This window comes from Schistocerca serialis, chromosome 2 (assembly GCF_023864345.2).
Source record: "Schistocerca serialis cubense isolate TAMUIC-IGC-003099 chromosome 2, iqSchSeri2.2, whole genome shotgun sequence".
Taxonomy (NCBI): domain Eukaryota; kingdom Metazoa; phylum Arthropoda; class Insecta; order Orthoptera; family Acrididae; genus Schistocerca; species Schistocerca serialis.
The window spans coordinates 471109904-471134058 of record NC_064639.1 but is presented as its reverse complement, the minus strand read 5'-3'; positions in this window follow the sequence as shown (position 1 = coordinate 471134058).

Genomic DNA, 24155 nt, shown 5'->3' with positions numbered 1-24155 from the left:
ACAAATATGTAACCTAATATACCCATGTTCGTCAGTGAAACTGGACTCGATAAGCATCCTGAATCTAACGTGCATAACACTGTGCGCTTGTTGTATGAGTATTTAAGCCCTCAACAGATCGTTATATGAAAAGCGTAAAACTAACATTTGGATGAGCTATCTGACTACGTTTTTGAACAAGAATTTACAAGTGATACAGAATCTGACTTGCCACGGAATTTACTAGAGTTCATGACCTGATGTGATGTGTCGGTGTCTCTGTTTTGGTCCTGTTTTACACTCACCACTTTAGATAATTGCCTTTTCCCATGTGGTTTACAGCAATGCGCAGCAGCATGCAGCAGCAGAGGCTAAAGGTTATTGTAACTAAGAATGAATTTAATAAAAACGAGTTTGCTCGGGTCTTGTTAACTACTAAATAACTTTGGAGAAGAGATTTCATTAATTATGTATATTTAAAACTCACAATCATCATGAACAAGTATTAATAATGACAATGACAGACGACATATGCGTCAATAATGGCTGAGATCCAGATTTACAAATTATTTCAGTTTCAAAGTTACATTAACATTTAGTAACCACAGCATATTATTTAAAGTGATAGGGTAAGGAGGCTTATTTCACTGACCAGCAAAACATGGGATTATTGCAAACTCGACTAACAATCACGCACCTAAAACTGCAATTGCTATTGCTCTATTCTTGCGAATTTTATCTTGAATTTCATCTTCAGACGTACTTAAGCTATTTAAATCTCTCCTGGCTATCTAAATGAAATCAGGCCTTGAGTGTGGTAAGATCTGCCATCACCGACGTGAGGGCGGCGTGACACGTCTTGTCTCCGAGCTCTCGACCGACACTACTCTTCAATTCTCGCAGACAGACCTCGCCCCCAACAACGCTTACAATCGTGCTCCCATGTTTCGCCCTCAGACTGCTACTATCGATATCTGAGTGCTTACAAAATGCAAAGAATAGCGTTAAGTTGGATATATTGTTTTATGTAAAGGTCAGTTCTGACACACGTCTTACAATATTAATTTTAAATCCTAAGTAACTTGCGTTGTCGGAATGGGAGGGCGCAGGTGAACCTCCTAAATTAAGGCAGGAATAACACTGCTGTATTTAATGAAAAAGGTGTATAACTGACATTATTTGACTGTAGAGGTTTGATATTCCCTTTTGTCTACTGTATCTGCAGGTAGCATCGGTTTTACGGAAGCGTTTACCTTACTACTTACCAACGACAGGGTCACCTTTTGTTTCAAATTAGAAATATTATTTGCCAGTCAGAGCCCGTTATCTGACAGGATTGATCAGATAATCTCCCTTTGGCGCTAAAAGTTGATCCAAAGAGGATCAAGTAAGTGCACTCTCTCGAGTCAGAATAAATGGCGAAAACACATACTGCGTCACTAAATGACGTAATTACTGGGAGATTTTTCATGATCATGAAGAATTGATCGAGTTACATTAAGGTGACTACCATCGCCGGCCGATGTGACCGAGCGGTTATTGGGGGTTGAGTCCGGAACCACGCGGCTGCTACGGTCGCAGGTTCGAATCCTGCCTCGGCCATGGGTCTGTGTCATGTCCTTAGGTTAGTTAGGTTTAGGTAGTTCTAAGCCTAGGGGACTGATGACCTCAGATGTAAAGTCTTACAGTGCTTAGAGCCATTTGAGCCAACGTCAACGTGCAATGACGGCACACAGACGTCAGGTTCAGTAGTAGCAGTGGAGCCTATAAAAAGCTTGGCGGGGGGACACGGAAAAGAGTCCAGTCGTTGTCGTAATGCGGAAACGGAGCGATTTATCTTATGTCAGAAGTGGCATCATCATTGACTTTCGGGTCAAGGTTGAAAGAATTTCCGGAACGGCTAAGTGTTTAAATTGTTCGCATGCCGCTGTGGTTATAGTATACTATGCATGGCAAAATGGCGCTATTCTAAACCGGCGCCGGGGCAGCTATTTGACACTACGGGCCGTAGACGAAAGGGGTAACCGATGGCTGGTACCGAGAAGTGTCCGGGCGAATAGACGAAAATTGGTTCAAATGGTTGTGAGCACTATGGGACTTAACATCTGAGGTCATCAGTCCCTTAGAACTACTTAAATCTAACTAACCTAAGGACATCACACATATCCAAACCCGAAGCAGGATTCGAACCTGCGACCGTAGCGGTCGCGCGGTTCCACACTGAAGCGCCTAGAACCCCTCGGCCACACTGGCCGGCCGAATAGACGAACAAATGTTGAGTAGAGCGAGATGGACCAAGTTGCTACCAACGGTATCCGCTATGACTTTTCAGCGAGCGTTGATGCGTATAGGCCTCCACGGCAAACGCAGATGACTATTGGTCATCGGCCACAAAGGGGCAAAGGGTGGAATTTGGACGTCGTTACTGCAACTGGAAGTCCACTGAATGGCGACAGGTGGCCTTTTCAGATTAATCACGTTTTAAGGTTAATCGTAACAGGTGGCTACTGGTGCGTACAGCGAAACGCCTTAACTGAATATCCTACAGCAATTGTCGAAAGCGTCCAGACCGGAGTAGGGAACGTTATGGACTGGGAAATATTTTCGTGGCGTTCCCTGAGCGGTTTCGTCATTCTGGAAGGCACAATATCATCTATTCTGGGGAAGCATGTCCACCCCTACATACAGTATCTTTTTCCATGAGACGTTGGCATCTGCCAGTAAGACGATGCAACGTGTCACACAGCTCGCAATGTATGTGCGTAGTCTGAAGAGCAGCGGGATTAATTTACCGTACTCAACCCGTCCATCTCACTCCTCGGATTCAAACCCAATCCAGGACCTGTGGGACCACCTCAATGGATTCTCAACCGAGAGACCTAACACAGCTAGTAACAGCATTGGAGTCAGCATGGCTCCGCATCTCTGTCTGTCTCTCCCAGAATCTCAATGACTCCCTCTCTGTACATCTCGCCAATGCAAAAGGTGGTTACTCAGGCTTTCGACATAGGGTAATATTGATGTGACTGGACAGTGTAGTTGCCCTTACGAACCAACGGTAGTCTCTCGTTTTACACTTTTTGTCTCTGTCGGAACAGCTGTGAAACAGGGAGGATTCTCGCTACATTGATATCACACGATTCCCGAGTTTTTTCGCCTCAGGGCCACATGATTTGCTGCTCCACCTCAGGGCGTAAGTTGGTGCCTACACGAGGCGCCGCGTTTTCACACACGCGTGTCCTTTGTGGTCTCCAGCGCAGTGAACCTTCAGAAATTTACAGCACCGTATATTTAAATTTCAGATCCCAGAAGAAATACGGCTGGAGATACGCGACACATATATAATTTCGGACAACTCATGTCCTACAAAATTCGACGGTTGTTAAAAATTAACGGTCCCCATTCTTGCTCGCGGCGCCGTTCCGCAGATAAATGGGCCATTTATTTGCGAAAGCAGGCCAGCTTACATGGCACGTGGCGCCGCCTCGGTTGACACACAGTCTAATTTTCGCGTCACACTGGATTTACGGCTTCCGGCAGCGCTGCATCGGCGCCTGCCCACACCTTGAGGAAGTGTGAACACCGCGGAGGAAGAACTACTGCCGTAGGAGGCGCATAGCCAGCGATGGCACGTATCTGACACAAACGTGTGGTGGAGTTCCAGCCAGTTGAATACTTTGGTACAGTTACCATCGACCGACTTGTTCATATCGCAGGCAAGCAACTCCTGTTCAGCCATTGCGTCAACAGTCACTGGTAGTGAAATCATGCGAATCAACAGCCAGTTCACCAGCTGCACAAAGGGCAATACAGAGCACGCCGAGTACTGTAAATGACGGAAATCCGCTTTTAGTGGTATTTTGCACCACGTTATCATGAAAACAAAAGAAAAGGAAGAAAGCAGGGACATATGTCTCTTCGCCTCCAATTGTGCATTGATCTCTCTTGTTCTTACGCTATCTGAGCGAGATATACGAGGGAATCAATAGAACGACTTCTGACACTGTTAATATCACACAGTATAATTAATTAGAGAGGGCTCATCCGAACAAGTGACACCTACTTACAACGATTCATTTTAAGGTTTCCGAGCTTCTCCGTTCTATTTGTGTACGTCACACACCGACTTGTTACGATGTTCGTTACACGTAGTTATCTTCTGTCCGACCCCAAACACTGCAGCAATAATCCAGGTTAGATCGCCCTAGATACTTGTATGCAGCTTAGATACTTGTATACATGTCCGTCCCCAGTAGGTGAGTGGTTTGTGACGGCGCTAGTGTTTACAGCGTATGTATGTTTGTGTGTGTGTTGTCTTTATCCGGTCGCAGCACAAATTATACCGCCACGGTAGTTCAGCGTGTTTGGTAACAGAGCTGGTTGTCCTCTGTAATAAAAAAAACTGAGTGGAAGGATCAACAAACGAACCTGTACTGATGTCACGTGACGTCCGCAACGACCACAAAAAAAATGTGGTCAGCGTGACAAACTGTCAATCCTAAGGGCCCGCGTTCGATTCCCGGTTGGGTCGGAGATTTTCTCCGCTCAGGGACTGGGTGTCGTGTTGTCCTAATCATCATCATTTAACCCCCATCGACGCGCAAGTCACCAAAGTGGCGTCAAATCGAAAGACTTCCACCCGACGAACGGTCTACCCGACGGTAGGCACTAGTCACACGACATTTACATTTTTTTACTTGTACTGATTTGATTTAATAACTTTAACCGCTTTGTCCGTTGTTGCTTAGTAAAGTATATTAAATGTCATGAACGAAAAACAACACTTTTGAAATGTATTATTTAACAAACCAGTTTTCGGCTGTTCTCCCCCTCAGGTACAAAGACACAAATATGTGGCTGTGAGTGTTATGACAACAACGATTTCCAATTAGATTCTCCAAAAGACTTTTCCTCTTTCTATCAGAGGTGACAGTTAATATCATTTGATATAAAGATGAGAAGAAAAGTAAAAAATACTAATTAGTTTAGATAGTTATTTGTAGGATTTATTCCAATCTCTGTCTTTCCCTACAACTCAACCTTCCTACAGTTCCCTCCTGAATCATGAACGCTTTTCCTTATGCCTTCACACATCGTATTGTCTTGTCCCTTCTTTTTGTAATGTTTCCTACTGTGTTTGTTTCTTTTGTTGCTGATTCTGTGGAGAACTTCCTCATTCCTTATATTATCAGTTCACCTGAAATTAATCAGTCTTCTGTAGCACCACACCTGAAGCGCTTCGACTGTCTTCCGTTCCGATTTTTCCTAAATGCATGGTTCATTACCATACAACGCTGTGTTCCAAACGTACATTCCAAAAAATTTCTTCCTATAATTAAGGCCTATGTCTGACATCAGCTGGTTTCCCTTGCAACTCCGCCTTTTACAGAGGTCTTCTGAAAAGTAATGCTTCAAATTTTTTACGTGAAATCTCTCAAACCTTTTTAAATAACACAAATTTACTTAAAATTCTACGTCTTTGTTCTTCAAGTTGTACGTTAGCAGACCTCTGCCGCTAGGCTTTCAGTTGCAGTGTGTAACATTGTGGAATGTAACGCAACTACTTAAGTTCACGGGAAACAGCTCGCAGTAATCGAGTTTCCAATTCGAAGATATCGTCCGCGCACGGGGCACCCTCTCCTTCAGCGTGACAGTGCTGGACCCCACAGGAGTGTTGCAACATCTGACGCCTTGGATTTACTGTCATCTATCATCTACATCTTCATCCACGTGATTGCTGTGCAGTTCTCAATAAAGTGCCTGGCAGAGGGTTCAATGAACCACCTCGAAGCCGTCTCTCTACCGTTCCACTCTCCAACGAGGCGTGGGAAAAAGGAGCACTTAAATTTTTCTGTGCGAGCCCTGATTTCTGTTATTTTTCGTGATGATCATTTCTCCCTATGCAGGTGATTGCCAACAGAATGTTTTCGCAATCGGATGAAAAAACTGGTGATTCAAATTTCATGAGAAGATCCAGTCGCAACGAAAAATGCCTTTGTTTTAATGATTGCCACTCCAATACAAGTATCATGTCTGTGTCACTATCTCCCCTATTTCGCGATAATACGAAACGAGCTGCCCTTCTTTGTACTTTTTCGATGTCATCCTTCTTCCCATCTGATGCGGATCCCTTCTAAGTGTTTTGTCAATGAATCGCAGTTTTTGGTTTGTTCTGTCCACTACATTATCTATGTGATCGCTCCAATGTGAGTTATTTGCAATTGTAGTCCCTAAGAATTTAGTTGAATTTACAGCCTTCAGATCTGTGTGACTTATCGCGTAATCGAAATTTAGCGGATTTCTTTTAGTACTCATGTGAATAACTTCACACTTTTCTACATTCAGGTTCAATTGCCACTTTTCGCACCATACAGACATCTTATCTAAATCGTTTTGCGATTCGTTTTGGTCATCTGATGAATTTACAAGACGGTAAATGACAGCACCATCTGCAAACATTCTTAAACGGCTTGTCTCCTATGTCGTTAATGTAGTCTCCTATGTCGTTAATATACATTAGGAACAATAGAGAGTCTATAACACTTGCATCGAGAGCGCCAGATATTAATTCTCTTTTACTCGATGACTTTCCGTCCATTACTACGAAGTTTCTGACAGGAGGTTACGAATCCATTTAATCAACTGAGGCGATATTACATAGGCACACAGTTTAGTTAGAAGACAATTCTGTGGAAACCCTTCTGGAAATCTAAAAATATGGAATCAATCTGACATCCCCTGTTGATAGCACTCATTATTTTATAAGTATAAAGAGCTAGTTGCGTTTCGCTAGAACAATGTTTTCTGAATTCGTGCTAGTTGTCAATAAATCGTTTTCTTCGAAGTACTTCATAATGTTCGAATACAGTGTATTTCCCAAAACCCTAATGCAGATCGACGTTAGTGATATGGGCCTGTACTTCAACAGATTACTTCTATTTCCCTTTTTGGTTATAGGTGTAACTTGAGCAATTTTCCAATCTTTAGTTGCGGATCTTTCTGTGAGCGAGTGGTTGTACATAATTGCTGAATATGGAGCTATTGTATCAGCATAATGTGGGAAGAACCTGACCGGTATACAATCTGGACCGGAAATCTTGGCTTTATTAAGTGATTTCAGCTGCTTTGCTACACCAAGGATATCTACTTCCATGTTCCTCAGCTTTTCAGTTGTTCCTCATTGGAATTCAGAAATATTTAACGCGTCGTCTTTTGTGAAGGAGTTTCGGAGAACCGTGTTTAATAACTCTGCTTTAGTGGGACTGTCTTCAGTGACTTCACCGTTGTTATTGCGCAGTGAAGCTATTGATTGCGTCTTGTACTGGTGTTCTTGTGGGCCCGCCCAGTTAGCCGTTCGGTCTAACGCACAGCTTATCGTAATGGGAAGGAGCGCTTGGTCCCCGGCAAGAATCCGTCCGGCGGACTTCGGTCGAGCGAGGTCCGGTGAGCCGGCCAGTCTGTGGATGGTTTTTAGGTGATTTTCCAGCTGCCTCGGCGAATGCGGGCTGATTCCCCTTATTACGCCTCAGCTACACTATGTCGGTGATTGCAGTGCAAACAAGTTCTCCACGTACGTGTACAGCACCATTACTCTACCATGCAAAAATAGGGGTTACACTCGTCTGGTGTGAGACATTCCCTGGGAGAGTCCACCGAGGGCCGAATCCCACAATAGCCCTGAAAGAGTGTTTCGGTGTGGGGTGACGGAGGGGTGAAGTGGACTGCGGTAGTCGTCTTTGGGGTTTGTGGACCAATGCGGCTGCGGATGGGACGGAGCCTCTTCGTCGTTTCTAGGTCCCCAGTTAACATACAATACAATACGCGCTATACGAATATTTCGACCTTCCGCAAAACTCTGCCAGTCTTGGGGAATTTGCGTTCTTTTAAATTTGGCATGCTTTTTTCGCTATTTCTGCAACAGCAATCTGACCAGTTTTGTGTACCATGGGGAGTCAGTACTATCACTTATTAATTTATGTGGTATAAATCTCTCAACTGCTGTCGATATATATATCTCTTTGAAATCATTCCACAACTTTTCTACGCTTACATGATCAGATCGGAAGGAGTGAAAACGGTCTCTTAAAGAGGCGTTAGGAGCATTTTTAAAAAGATGTATTTTGCGTTTCGTTTTGATGGTTGTAGGTGTTACGGTATTCAGCCTAGTAGCAACTGCCTTGTGGTCGCCAATCCCTATATTCATCATGATACTCACTATTTGTCCAGGATTATTTGTCGATAAGCCGGCCGCGGTGGTCTCGCGGTTCTAGGCGCGCAGTCCGGAACCGTGCGACTGCTACGGTCGCAGGCTCGAATCCTGCCTCGGGCATGGATGTGTGTGATGTCCTTAGGTTAGTTAGGTTTAAGTAGTTCTAAGTTCTAGGGGACTGATGACCACAGCTGTTAAGTCCCATAGTACTCAGAGCCATTTGAGCCATTTGAACCATTTGTCGCTAAGAGCTCAAGTTGCTTTCGCAACCATTTACGCTTCGAGTCAGTTCATGAAATAATTGTTCAAAATAGTTTTGTGAAAAAACACTCAGTATAATTTATGATGACTTTTGTGCCTGTCGCCAGGTTATAATTTTTTCCAGCATATCGAGGATAGATTGGAGTCACCGTCGACTATAATTGTATAAATGGGGTACCTATTTGAAATGAGACTCATATTTTCTTTGATCTTTCACACAGACCGATTCGGTCCCATTCAAGTTTCATCTGTTTCCAAAACATAAAGAACAGCTTCCAATACTTCACTTCTATAACTACTGGCCCTTAAAATTGCTACACCACGAAGATGACGTGCTACAGACGTGAAATTTAACTGACAGGAAGAAGATGCTGTGATATGCAAATGATTAACTTTTCAGAGCATTCACACAAGTTTGGCGCCGGTGGAGACACCTACAACATCGTGACATGAGAGAAGTTTCCAACCGATTTTTCACACACAAACAGCAGTTGACCTGCGTTGCCTGGTGAAACGTTATTGCAATGCCTCGTGTAAGGAGGAGAATTCGTACCATCTCGTTTCCGACTTTGATAAAGGTCGGATTGCAGCCTATCGCGATTGCTCAAAAATGGCTCTGAGCACTATGGGACTTAAGATCTGTGGTCATTAGTCCCCTAGAACTTAGAACAACTTAAACCTAACTAACCTAAGGACGTCACACACATCCATGCCCGAGGCAGGATTCGAACCTGCGACCGGAGCGGTCACGCGGTTCCAGACTGAAGCGCCTAGTGCGCACGGCCACACCGGCCGTCATCGCGATTGCGGTTTATCGTATAGTGCCATTGCTGTTCGCGTTGGTCGAGATCCAATGACTGTTAGCAGAATAGGGAATCAGTGGAATCAGGAGGGTAATACGGAACGCCGTGCTGGATCCCAATGGCCCTGTATCACTAGCAGTTGAGATGACAAACATCTTATCCGCATGGCTGTAACGGATCGTGCAGCCACGTCTCCATCCCTGAGTCAACAGATGGGTATGCTTGCAAGGCAATAACCATCTGCACCAACAGTTCGACGACGTTTGCAGCAGCATGGACTATCAGCCGGAAACCAAGGCTGCTGTTACCCTTGACGCTGCATTACAGACAGGAGCGCCTGCGATGGTGTACTCAACGATGAAACTGGGTGCACGAATGGCTAAACGTCATTTTTTCGGATGAATCCAGGTTCTGTTCACAGCATCATGATGGTCGCATCCGTGTTTGGCGACATCGCGGTGAACGCACTTTGGAAGCGTCTATTCCTCATCGCGATACTGGCGTATCACCCGGCATGTTGGTATGGGGTGCCATTGGTTACACGTCTCGGTCACCTCTTGTTCGCATTGACAGCACTTTGAACAGTGGACGTTACATTTCAGATGTGATACGACCCGTGGCTCTACCCTTCATTCTATCCCTGCGAAACCTTACATTTTAGTAGGATAATGCACGACCGTTTGTTGCAGTTCCTGTACGGTCCTTTCTGGATACAGAAAATGTTCGAATGCTGCTCTGGCCAGCACATTCTCCAGATCTCTCACCAACTGAAAACGTCTAGTCAATGGTGGCTGAGCAACTGGCTCGTCACAATACGCCAGTCACTACACTTGATGAACTGTGATATCGTGTTGAAGCTGCATGGGCAGCTGCATCTGTACACGGCATCCAAGCTCTGTTTGACTCAATGCCCAGGCATATCAAGGCCGTTATTACGGCCAGAGGTGGTTGTTCTAGGTACTGATTTCTCAAGATCTATGCACCCAAATTGCGTGAAAATGTAATCACATGTCAGTTCAATTATAGTATATTTGTCCAATAAATACCCCTTTATCATTTGCGTTTATTGTTGGTGTAGTAGTTTTAATGGCCGGTTGTGAAGTAATGATGCGGTGCAAGATAAGGTGAGGTTGTGGCTCAAACAAAGTCAAACATTTTACATTGACGGTATCAAAAGTCTGTTTCTCTCGTTGGGACAAATACGTTCATCGTTAGGGTGATTATGTTGAGAAATAAATAATCGAAGTCAAATATGGTCTTCGAAAAACATATTTTCCATGCTATTGTTTGAAAAGAATTATGTTTTCTTATTTCATCGGTTCAACATTATGTTGACAGGGAACCAGCAGCAACTACATTAAATTCGTTGAAGCGGTTATTAGCGATTCTGTCTCTATAGTTTCGAATCTTACAAATTCATTTTTAAGTTTGCGTACTGATGCTACAAAGGAAGTACATTGTTGTCAGTGAACGGTGAATAGAAAAGTGGTAGTACAATAAAAATTTTAAAAGTAAAAGAAAGTAATTGTTTGAAAAACAAACATACGTGCACTGACAGTGACTGAGCTTAATAACAAACATCAAAGTGGCAACGCATGCTTTATAAATGTTTGCAGGATGGATGCCACAATCCACACATGCCTCTAAACTAAACTAAAACTTGACTCGGTCCGAACAGTCCTTGGAAGGCCTAATGGTACGGACCGATCGCCGTGTCATCCTTATACCACAGGCGTCACTGGATGCGGATAGGGAGCGGCATGTTGTCAGCACACCGCTCTCCCGGCCGTGTATCAGTTTCCGAGACCGGAGCCGCTACTTCTCAACCAAGTAGCTCCTCAGTTTACCTCACAAGAGCTGAGTGCACTCCGCTTGAAAACAGCGCTCAGCAGACCGGAGAGTCACCCATCCAAGGGCTGGCCCAGCCCGACAGCACTTAACTTTGGTGATGTGACGGGAACCGGTGTTACCAATGCGGCAAGGCCGTTGACCACACATGCCCATTACCAAGTCTAAATCAAACTGGTGGTCTACACAGCCAACAGCACCAGGAAACTTTTCCATGGCGCTAACGTCGTGCCTCACTTACAATCACATGCCCACAGCTTGTCGGTGTGGCTCGTTTTAAATGTCGATGCGTGTATTAAACTTGACATCAATACACAGAATGATAAAAACAAATTACAAGTATCACAGAAATACAGATACTAGTATCGCGTGTACCCGCTACATATTTGAACAAGACAAGGATTTCATGTTCAACTGCGCGTCCACGGCCAATGGCCAATTATTGGGCATCGCAGAGCATTTATTAACCACTCACATCTCATATAATGTACAGTGCAATAACACACATTCGTTGCTCCGTTAAAGATAGTGCTTTATACACACAGATGATTGTCTTCCGAGAGTCTACATACAAAAAAATTTATATTCATAAAACATTTATATACAGTACATATCATTTGGTTACATAGTCCTACTAAAACAGGGTTTCATGGCACAGAATCATTACGACATCTCGTCATCAGCAACCGCCATGAAATCGCCTTGTCCAGTACTCAACGTGCGTATCCATTCATACGAGTCCTGTTGTAAATTACAGAGGACGAATACTGAAATACGAATTTTCAAACATTTTACAGATTTCCAAACAATTGTTTCATGTAGAGACCCTATGATTGCGCCACCAGTCAGACGCAAACGCCTTCACCAGACTTAATTTACTAACTAGACATGCTGATCCAATTACAGGTGCACCTAAGTTCTCTCCTACGAATTTTTTTTCCGAATTCAGACATAACGATCTAATAGACTGTCGATGTAACCGTTAATAAACGCTTTAACGCCTTTTTTTATTAATATAATATGTGGTCTTAGGTTAATAGTGCTCGAATTATTATCGTTTTCGTGTTTTGAAATGGTTCAAATGGCTCCAAGCGCTATGGGACTTAACATCTGAGGTCATCAGACCAGACCCCTAGACACAGAACTACTTAAACCTAACTAACCTAAGGACATCACACACATCCATCCCCGAGGCAGGATTCGAACCTGCGACCGGAGCGGTCGCGCGGTTCTAGACCGAAGTGCCTAAAACCGCTCGGCCACAACATGACTCAATATCATGCGACGTCACGGCAAAGAATATCACAAAATAGGGCACGGTTGCTATCAAAATTCATGCAATGGTCCACAACGAGTAGTCTGCTCCTGTCTTTCACGATATGCTTTTATAGTCTTGAAACGTTTCCAAATTAATATCTGATAAATCTGTTGTTACCATCTGGAATTAGATACTTTTCCACGGACAAAGTATCGGAAAACATGTCAGTTCGGCGGCATTTCGTTCGTGTGTTGTGCATGCTGCGAGAATACTTATTTTTGCCTGTATCTGTGGTAAATTTCACCCCACTGATTGCGAGGACGCTCACGAATAGACGACCGGTTAGGATTACGCAATAATATACTTGAAATATATTTTTGTATATGTATCAAGATGAATATGACTATCAGTATATTATATATACTTATCTGATTATTAATGACATCTCTCAGTCTTTCACTTCAAAAAAAGCAAAAGAAAACTATTCCAATTATCAGAATATTATCAGATGCATTGAAAAAAATGTAGAATGGGAAAAAAGTCAAGATCAAGCATCGAACAGGCATCAGCAGATTGGTAGTCTAATGAATTGACCGCTCGACCGCCGACCTCGCTCATATGTACAGACATGTAAAATAAATTACATGTAGAATAAATTGCATGCTGTGCCCTAGATACAGCATGAAAACACAGAAACGTTAATAACTTAAATTTTGATGACTTTGAACGCCATATTATGTAAATAAAACTGATTGGTTTTAGAAGATCTTTAGAGGTATATTATTGAAAATACGATTTCCCAACATCATTTTTCACCTAAATTTTTTCAAGAACTGCAGCAAAACCCGAAACACGTATCCCTTTGTTTCCAATAGAGATCGTTCTTCCAAAACTTGAATGAAAAACGGTGGCCCTCATGGCAGACCCTCCCCTTGTTAGAACATTATCTGATCTCATACGTAACGAGATAGCTCGAAACGTGATCCGTTCTCCTGCGAACTAGCATAGAATCCGCAAATATCGATCATGTGAATCCCAACTCGGGTTTGTCTCACATTACGAATTGGCAGCCATTGATCAAGACCATTATGGTGGATCGTAGTTATCTCTTGACTTCTGAAAGCATTATCGAAATTACTATTGTGGTGTCACCGCCAGACACCACACTTGCTAGGTGGTAGCCTTTAAATCGGCCGCGGTCCGTTAGTATACGTCGGACCCGCGTGTCGCCACTATCAGTGATTGCAGACCGAGCGCCGCCACACGGCAGGTCTAGAGAGACTTCGTAGCACCCGCCCCAGTTGTACAACCGACTTTGCTAGCGATGGTTCACTGACAAAATACGTTCTCATATGCCGAGACGATAGTTAGCATAGCCCTCAGATACGTCATTTGCTACGACCAAGCAAGGCGTCATTATCAGTTGCTCTTGATATTGTAAAGAATGTACAGACAAGAGCTACGTTCAACATTAATGGATTAAAGTTAAGTATTCCACCAGCTACATCCTTTTTTTCTAGTCTAAATTCCTTGTCCTGTTCCAGACCTCACGCCAGCCTGCGTGAGCTAAAACGCGTGCCTTTCGGCTTCCTCTAAAATTCCCGGGTTGGCTCTCATGCCAATCCACAACAACTATCGTGTGAGGTATCAAGCGAGTCGTATGTAAAGCAGCTGACACGCTTCAGTTCACTGGCGGAGTACTAGGTAAGTTCTATCATTTTTCAAACGAGATTGATTACGAAACACCCTTGCATCCTAGAATATTGCCCAAATGTGTAGGACTCCTACAAAATAGGACTAACTTGTGATATTGAACGTATGCGGAGATATGCAGCATGAGTAGTCACGTGTTTGTTTGACGCGTGGGAGAGCCTCATGTCAATGCCGAACAATTGAACTGGCAGACGCTTGAAAACGGACGTAAGCTATGTCGAGGAAACCAGCTTACAAAGATGCAGGAACCAACTTTAAGTGATGACTATAAGAATACACACAACCATCTACGTATCGTTCCACTAAGGTCGATGAAGACAAAATGAGACTAATTACAGCGTGTAAAAAAGAGTTTAACCAATTGTTTCTTCGGTATTCCATAGGTCAATGAGACAGAAAGAAATCCTAATAACTGGTACAACGGAAAGTTTAACTTACCATGAAGTTTCAGAACATACATTTCGCTACAGAGCGAAAAATTCATTCTGGGAGGTAAATGACCATATTCTCTTTTTGTTGAAAGTGGTAATGACATTTTCACATCTAGTAAATTGATTGTCCACTTTCATAGAATGATAGCTTTCGAAGTAACTTATATGAACGCAGTTCAAGCTCGGACACAGCCTCTCATGGATATACAACAAAATCGTTTCTCTATAATGCGAGCAGAAGAACCAAGAGTTGACAAGAATGGGATTGGAGATCCAGGGTTAGAATTAAAAAAATGTGGAAGCGATAGATAACATTCCATGTGGAGAATGTATGAGACTGCTGATACACCATCAGATTTTCTGGCTAGCATAAACTGCACGATTTTAGAGATAGCAAGCGCCGAAAAGGGCAAGAATTATCGCATAGTCGGCTTAACAGCTCATCCATCCATGTTACTGACGGGAATAATACACAAAAGAATGGAAAAGAAAACTGAGGAGCTGATAGATAATGATTAATTTGGCTTTAGGAAGGATAAATGCACCAGCGATACAGTTCCGACGTTGCGGCTGATTGCGGAAGCAATATCAAGATACGTTCATAGCATGTGCAGATCTGGAAAAATCTTTCAACAATCTCAAATGGTACCAGATGCTCGAAAATCTGAGAAAAACAGGGGTAAGCTGTAGGGATAGCGGGTAACTTACAATCCGTACAACAACCAAGAGCCTACTGTTCAGTCGATACATCGAAGAAGCAGTGACGGAAATAAATGGTTGAAGAGGGGGATTAAAATTCGAGGATGGAGGATAAGACTCGCCGATGTTATTGCCATCCTCAATGGAAGTGAAGAAACATTATAGAATCTGCTGGATGGATTGAACAATCTAATTACTGAATATGGACTGAGAGTAAATGGACAAAAAACAAAAGAAGTGAGGAGTAGCGCAAATGGCGACAGCGAGAAACTTAACGTCCGGATTGGGGATTATGAAGGAATTTTGCTACCTGGGCAACAAAATAACTTGTGATGGACGCAGCAAGTACATAAAAAAGCAGAAGAGCATTGGCTGAAAGGGAGTTCCAGTCCAGGAGGAGTTTACTAGTATTGAACACAGGCCTTAATTTGAAGGAGGAAATCGTAGCGCATTTTTCGTGTGTTGGAGTGCTGCCACTACACCAGGACCAAGATGGGTCTTTGCCACATTTTTGTGTTGCTTGGTTATTTAGAGTGTAGTTGCCTATGTGTGACCTTTGCTAGGTTTGTTATAGCTGAAGTAAGTTTTCAAATCTGCTCTTTTAAGTGTGTGGTTAGTCACTGTCTAGTTGTCAGTGACATCAAAAATAAATATTCCACTAGCCTTTTTCGTTATACTATACATTTATTTGATTAGTATTGTTGCTGTGCTCGTCCGTGTAGGAATCAGTTCGATACTACGATGACACTGTCGGTAACATCCAATCATTTTGTAGTCATCTCTACTAAAAGATTTTTCTTTCTCATGTTTGATTATAAGAGTAGCTCTTGCAGGTATCTGTCAGCATTACTTCACCAGACCCTTTGTCTTCTCTGTCTGTGATGACGGCATAGTTTCTCTCAGACAGTACTGCACCAATTTAACTCACTCCCCAATTGTGTAATCTGAACACTACCATACTTTATACCTGAGACAGACTTCTAAATAAACCGTTTTAATAACACCTTCCTGGGATGGTGGCCTTTTGTTTTGAGACTCTGTGTATTTTCTTGGTTTAGCTGAATGCGCCAGTACATTCTATATATGATAATGTTACAATCTTTCAGGGATAATGGAGAAAAGAAGATGTATCAGTTTCAGCAGACCTTAAGAGGCCCTGGTCGGGAAACGACCGAATCGAAGGTTATGAGTAAAACTATTCCGATACCTCTGAGAATGCAATATATGTCCTGCACCGTTGTTACTAAGATTGCAGGGAAGAAAGTTTTTGGAGGTGGTAATTTCGACCAAAATAAAAATAAAGTATCTATAAAGATAAGCAACGTTAAGAAATATGAGCTCTTCTTCATTTTGGGTACTGGTAAATACTTCTAATGCAAGATCTTTGGTACTATGGACCAAACCAATAAAAAAATGTCGAGTGTGCGAGGTCTCTGAAATGCATACTACAAGAGCTATCGCAACTTGTCGAGTAAACCAGATGTGTTTCAGAGTAACGAAGATGAACAAGTGCCACTAGCTTAAAGTACCGACTTTAGAATCAATGTTTGCGGACATTTGTTCTTGTTGTGGTCCATATTACATCCAAAATATGGACGCCAAAGAAATTGTGGTAAAAGAGTTGTTCTTATCAGTATCGAAGAGGAAAAAGTGCTCACAACTCTTAACGTATGCATTTCAGAGCCTATGTGTACCAGATTTTTTTTTTTTTTTTTTTGTAGTCACATTCCATATTGCCAACTATGAACGTTGACTACCGTACAGTTTATCAACAATGGTAATGGAACATGTATTCCACTATCAGAGATACCAGAACGATATTCACTCATAACTTTCGACTTTCGTAATAAAGTCTTATTTCGTAGCGGAACTGCAATGAATGGGCGTATTGAATCTGCCATTAACTCATTGCAGCACAACTGTATTTGGCAACAGCCTTCACATACAGCGTAGGTGCTAAGAAAGCATAACAAGAAAGTGTGATAAACAGCATTATACCTTTCCGTCAAAGATCCCACATTTAAGTGCAAATTTCATTCCTTATTCTTAGATTTATTTTGATGCATATGACATCTACATCTACATACATACTCCGCAATCCACCATACGGTGCGTGGCGGAGGGTGCCTTGTACCACAACTAGCATCTTCTCTCCCTGTTCCACTCCCAAACAGAACGAGGGAAAAATGACTGGCTATATGCTTCTGTACGGGCTCTAATCTCTCTTATCTTTGTGGTCTTTCCGCGAAATGTAAGTTGGCGGCAGTAAATTGTACTCCTGTCATCTTCAAATGCTGGTTCTCTAAGTTTCCTCAATAGCGATTCACGAAAAGAACGCCTCCTTTCCTCTAGAGACTCCCACCCGAGATCCTGAAGCATTTCCGTAACACTCGCGCGATGATAAAACCTACCAGTAACAAACTTAGCATCCCGCCACTGAACTGCTTCTATGTCCTCCCTCAGTCCGACCTGATAGGGATCCCAAACGCTCGGGCAGTACTCATAAATAGGTCGTATTAGTGTTTTATAAGCGCTCTCCTTTACAGATGAACCCCATCTTCCCAAAATGCTACCAGTGAACCGAAAACGACTATCCACCTTCCCCAAAACTGACATTACATGCTTGTCCCACCTCATCTCGGTCTGCAGTGTTACGCCCAAATATTTAATCGATGTGACTGTGTCAAGCGTACACTACTAATGGAGTATTCAAACATTATAGGATTCTTTTTCCTATTCATCTGCAATAATTTACGTTTATCTACATTTAGAGTTAGCTGCCATTCTTTACACCAATCACAAATCCTGTCCAAGTCATCTTGTATCCTCCTACAGTCACTCAACGACGACACCTTCCCGTACACCACAGCATCATCAGCAAACTGGCGCACACTGCTATCCTCCCTATCCAGATGATCATTTATGTAGATAGAAAACAACAGCGGACCTACCACAATATTACTGAAGACCAGCACTATTTTAGGCAGCCAGCCACGTTCCGTCCCCTAGAAGGGAGAGGATCACCAGTGATCAGCGTAGGCAATGTTTGGTTTCGCATCACTTTAAAATCTAATTTTATTTTTTCTTGTCTCCTTCTCTGCATTTTTTCCACGTTTCATTTACCAGATTTTTTTAATCTCTAGAAAATTACGTGTTCAACAGGGTTTACTATAACATATCGCTTCCTACATTAATTCTATAATAACAGACTCGGAACCCATCGTAGGATGATTCTTACTTATCTTTTCTTAGTTTGTATTCGAAGCATACAGCTGACGATGGGGTGTACCAGCCGTCTCGTCTGAGTAGTCTCATAGTACAGGGTGATTCAAAAAGAATACCACAACTTTAGGAATTTAAAACTCTGCAACGACAAAAGGCAGAGCTAAGCACTATCTGTCGGCGAATTAAGGGAGCTATAAAGTTTCATTTAGTTGTACATTTGTTCGCTTGAGGCGCTGTTGACTAGGCGTCAGCGTCAGTTGATGCTAAGATGGCGACCGCTCAACAGAAAGCTTTTTGTGTTATTGAGTACGGCAGAAGTGAATCGACGACAGTTGTTCAGCGTGCATTTCGAACGAAGTATGGTGTTAAACCTCCTGATAGGTGGTGTATTAAACGTTGGTATAAACAGTTAACAGAGAATGGGTGTTTGTGCAAAGGGAAAAGTTCTGGACGGCCGAGAACGAGTGATGAAAATGTAGCACGCATCCAGCAAGCATTTGTTCGCAGCCCAGCTCGAACAAGAAGCACAACAATTCATATTTCAGCAGGATGGAGCGCCACCACATTGGCACTTATCTGTCCGTAACTACCTGAACGTCAACTACCCGAGGCGATGGATCGGCCGCCAGGCAGCCCGTGACAGAGCACTTCATCACTGGCCTCCAAGAAGCCCTGATCTAACCCCCTGCGATTTTTTCTTATGGGGGTATGTTGAGGATATGGTGTTTCGGCCGCCTCTCCCAGCCACCATTGATGATTTGAAACGAGAAATAACAGCAGCTATCCAAACTGTTACGCCTGATATGCTACAGAGAGTGTGGAACGAGTTGGAGTATCGGGTTGATATTGCTCGTGTGTCTGGAGGGGGCCATATTGAACGCCTCTGAACTTGTTTTTGAGTGAAAAAAAAACCTTTTTAAATACTCTTTGTAATGATGTATAACAGAAGGTTATATTATGTTTCTTTCATTAAATACACATTTTTAAAGTTGTGGTATTCTTTTTGAATCACCCTGTATTTCTCAAGTCGTGAACGAAATGGTTGAAAATGGCTCTGAGCACAATGGGACTTAACATCTATGGTCATTAGTCCCCTAGAACTTAGAACTACTTAAACCTAACTAACTTAAGGACATCACACAACGCCCAGTCATCACGAGGCAGAGAAAATCCCTGACCCCGCCGGGAATCAAACCCGGAAACCCGGACGTGGGAAGCGAGAACGCTACCGCACGACCACGAGCTGCAGACCGTGATCGAAATCATATCAACCTACACTGCTCAAAATAATTTGGGGTTTAGGTGAGATATCATACACAATAGACATATTGAAATATATTTTATTCAGATATGGGTTACAACTGTAATTCGTGTATCATACAATACAATATTTTTCTTTCTCAACTCTTCACTTGATATTTACATGGCATTTACCTACAGCGAGGCATCGTAGGGCTCCATAATAGTGAAACAGTCAACCTTGTTGCCCCCTAATATGGAGTTGGATCACCTCAGATGGCCAGTACAGTTGTGCACCAGCGTGGCATGGACAGTATGAGGTTAGCAATCTGCCCTTGAAAGATATATGGCCATTCATCCATGAGTGCAATATCCAGCTCTCCAACCGTTGTGGGAGGTGCTGGTCTGGCTGTAATGCGTCTGCCAAGTACATCGCAGACATGCCCAGTGAACAAGCTGGCCACTCAAATTGTTCAGTTCCCTCAGATTCTGGCATGTTGTCCACCAGTGCAACTGTGTGGGGACGAGCGTTATCGTCCACCAGAAGGAACCCATCTCCTAAGGCACCAGCATAGGGCACAACAAAAGGTCAAAGGATCTCGTCTCTATACCTCTGAGTAGTCAAAGTGCCATTCTGGACGGCATAGAGGTCCGTACGTCCGTCAATACTGACTGCTGCCCACACCATTCGTCCACCACCATGATATGGCGATGTTTCCTGCACATAATCGGGATTGTTCCAACCTCCATGTTCGCTCCAGGTGAGGGAACGACGATTGTCTGGTCGAACACAAAAACCTTGACTCATCTGTAAACAGCCATGCGTTACGACTCAAGTCTTGACTTTTCTCCGCCCAGTTTCTGCGGGCTAAATGGTGTCGTGGTTTTAATGGGACACACTCCATGAGCCTCCTTGCGAAGAGTTCACATTCCCGAAGGCGATTTCGGACTGTTCGTGTTCATATTACGCCTCTGTTGCTGCCTGTAGGGTGCGTTGCACCCGAGTTACATTCAGCCTCCAGTCTCGACGGGCTGTTAACCGGAGATAACGGTTATCTCTTGCTGGTGTCAGCCGTGGACGACCTTCGTCTCGCATTCTTTTAACCGTTCCTGTTGTCTGAATTCGCGTCCAGGTCCTGGAAATTACACTTTGCGATGGTCCAATAGCTGTAGCCCTCTGTGTCTATCTCGATTCCTACCGTCCTATTGCTCTCCATGCCATAGCTTCGGGTAAGTCACGTTGTTGTTAATGAACAAAGTAAGAGCATATGGATTATCAGACCAATTGTGTGATTGGATTGAAGAGTTCGTAGATAACAGAACGCAGCATGTCATTCTCAATGGCGAGAAGTCTTCCGAAGTAAGAGTGATTTCAGGTGTGCCCCAGGGGAGTGTCGAAGGCCCGTTACTATTCACAATATACATAAATAACCTTGTGGGTAACATCGGAAGTTCACTGAGGCTTTTTGGGGAAGATTCTGTGGTATGTCGAGAGGTGGTAACAGTGGAAAATGGTACTGAAATGCAGGAGGATCTGCAACGAATTGACGCATGGTGCAAGGAATGGCAATTGAATCTCAATTTAGACAAGTGTAATGTGCTGCGAATACATAGAAAGAAAGATCCTTTAGCCGGCCGAATTGGCCGAGCGGTTCTAGGCGCTCAGTCTGGAACCGCGCGACCGCTACGGTCGCAAGTTCGAATCCTGCTTCGGGCATGGCTGTGTGTGATGTCCTTACGTTAGTTAGGTTTAAGTAGTTCTACGTTCTAGGGTACTGATGACCACAGCAGTTAAGTCCCATAATGCTCAGCGCCATTTGAACCAGCCAAAGATCCTTTATCATTTGGCTACAATTAGCAGCTCAGCAACTGGAAGCAGTTAATTCTGTCAACTATATGGCAATAGGCATTAGGAGTGATTTAAAATGGAATGATCATATAAAGTTGATCGTCGGTAAAGCAGATGCCACACTGAGATACATTGGAAGAATCCTAAGGAAATGCAATCCGAAAACAAAGGAAGTAGATTAGAGTACACTTTTCGCCCACTGATTTAATATTGCACACCAGTGTGGGATCCGTACCAGATAGGGTTGATAGAAGAGACAGAGAGGATCCAACGGAGAGCAGCGCGCTTCGTTACAGGATCATTTAGTAATCGCGAAGGCGTTACGGAGGTGATAGATAAACTCCAGTGGAAGACTCTGCAGGAGATACGCTCAGTAGCTCGGTACGGGCTTTTGTTGAAGTTTCGAGAACGTACCTTCACCGAGGAGTCAAGCAGTATATTGCTCCCTCCTACGTATATCTCGCGAGGAGACCATGAGGATAAAATCAGAGAGATTAGAGCCCACACAGAGGCAAACCGACAATCTTTCTTTCCACGAACAATACGAGACTGGAATGGAACGGAAAACCGTTAGAGGTACTCAAAGTACCCTCCGCCACACACCGTCAGGTGGCTGTCGGAGTATGGATGTAGATGTAGATGTAGACGTTGCATTGCACTACCTGCTCACTACACTAGGTGAACGCAACTGCTTGAGTAATTCATTTGGTAAACACAAGTCAACACCAACCCCATCTGCAGCAACTTTCCGTTATTACCTCTATCTCGGTGACCGTAATGTTGTTGTCTCCACTCTGTAGAACTGACAGAAAGATGTCGAACCATTTTTGTTCATTCTGCCGATGGCAATACTTCAGAAGCTAGATATCTCAACTGATCCCCTAATTGTTGTGACCAATGTACTTTCGACTTCTCGAACTTCGCATCGAAGGCAACAGCTGAAGATGACGTGGGCAGTAGCGATATACAAAATGGCAGCAAACTTAATCAGTAAAATGATTACAGCACGGTGATATAACTCTTCACAAACCTACACGATATATTGCTATTACGGTGTATGTTGGCACACAATACATAGTCGCCTGTATCATTGTGACATCATATTAATAGTTACTTTCGCAGCACAACAGAATTCCTCTAAACGAACTAGAAGCGTTAGACTGCAAGTGTTCAGACACCAGTTTGATTAGCTACACGTCGTTCTTTCAGTTTCCCTTCCCAATGTGGTTATGCAGCCGTGACTAAAACGTGCTTTCCAATTGCTTAAAACGATTAGCGAGACTCGCATCGTTATTAATATAAGATGGTACTAAACTTGTATGTTTGAAGCCTCTGACGCAGGCATCCAGGAATGCAGCACCTACTTGTGGCGGGTGATAGAGACGTAACACACAGAGTGAGTGAGGGATCTGCTGATGGGTCTGATTCGCTGTATACTCAAAGAGGCTCTCGCACTGAGGTCTCTTCAGGTTGTCTTCCGTGCTGCTGGGGGTCTACTTGTTAATGCGAAAGGCCGTAACGATCATGAATAAAAAGATGAGCTCCGCGTCAAAAGACTGAGCCCCAGAGAACGAGCCGAAGAATCTCTCTTTGATGGCAGTGGAACTGGAATGGGCCACCAAAGAACTCATGAATTTTCTGCGCTCGAGAACAGCAACCACTTTGGAGAAGACACACTGTGTTAGAAGGGAGCGAATGAATACATTTGTGCTTCGACGCAAGTCTTGCCAAATAAGCTATTTACATTACTGAGAAGTTTAACATTACATCATTTACTGGTAAGTGGATAGTTTAATTCTTTATAAGACATTATAAGAGAGACGTTTCCCCTTTCCTACACAAAAAATAAAATCGAAAGTCAGAACACATAAGGGATAAAAATATTGCTGCGTAGTATATAAATATTTGACTAGATTAATATTTCTTCTCTCTGTACAGTTTCGTCCTACAGGTTCACACAACATATATCGCAAATTGAGCATTACAAAGTACTTAAGACCATATGCACAAAGGTAACGTAAAGGTGTGAATAACAATACGGAGAAGTAAAAACGTACGAAAAGCAGAAAAGGAAAAGATAACAAACCACAGCCTCTATTAACACGTCGCGTAATGCAGCAACACAATAACGGAAGGAGAACACTACGGTATTCCAGTCATAGACAGGCAGAGACGGGAGGGCGTGGCAGAGGAGAGAAACAGAGAGTGAGAGACAGAGAGAGAGAGAGAGAGAGAGAGAAGGGAAAATGTAAAGTGAATAACTAACTGGACACCGGGCTTCTAATGATGTCACGTGAGAAACAAGTGGTAAATGGTGAGTACCATCTGTAACATATCAAATAATGTGAAGCTCTGTACAATAACTTGTGGGCTGTATGTGAATAGACTATATGTAGATAGTATACTATTATAATCACTCAAACACACAGTTCCATCTTTCATATTACATAAGGTGTTAAAAAAAAAGATCTTGCCAAATCTAAAAAAAGATAAAAATGTGCTACAAAATATTGTTCAGAAACCAATACTTTCTTAGATGTGGGTTACTCTGATTGTGTCCAGAGCATCTCAGTACTCCGTAGTGACTCTATCTGCCTGTTGATCTTGACGTTCAGTGCTCATTTTTCAACGATTATGTTTA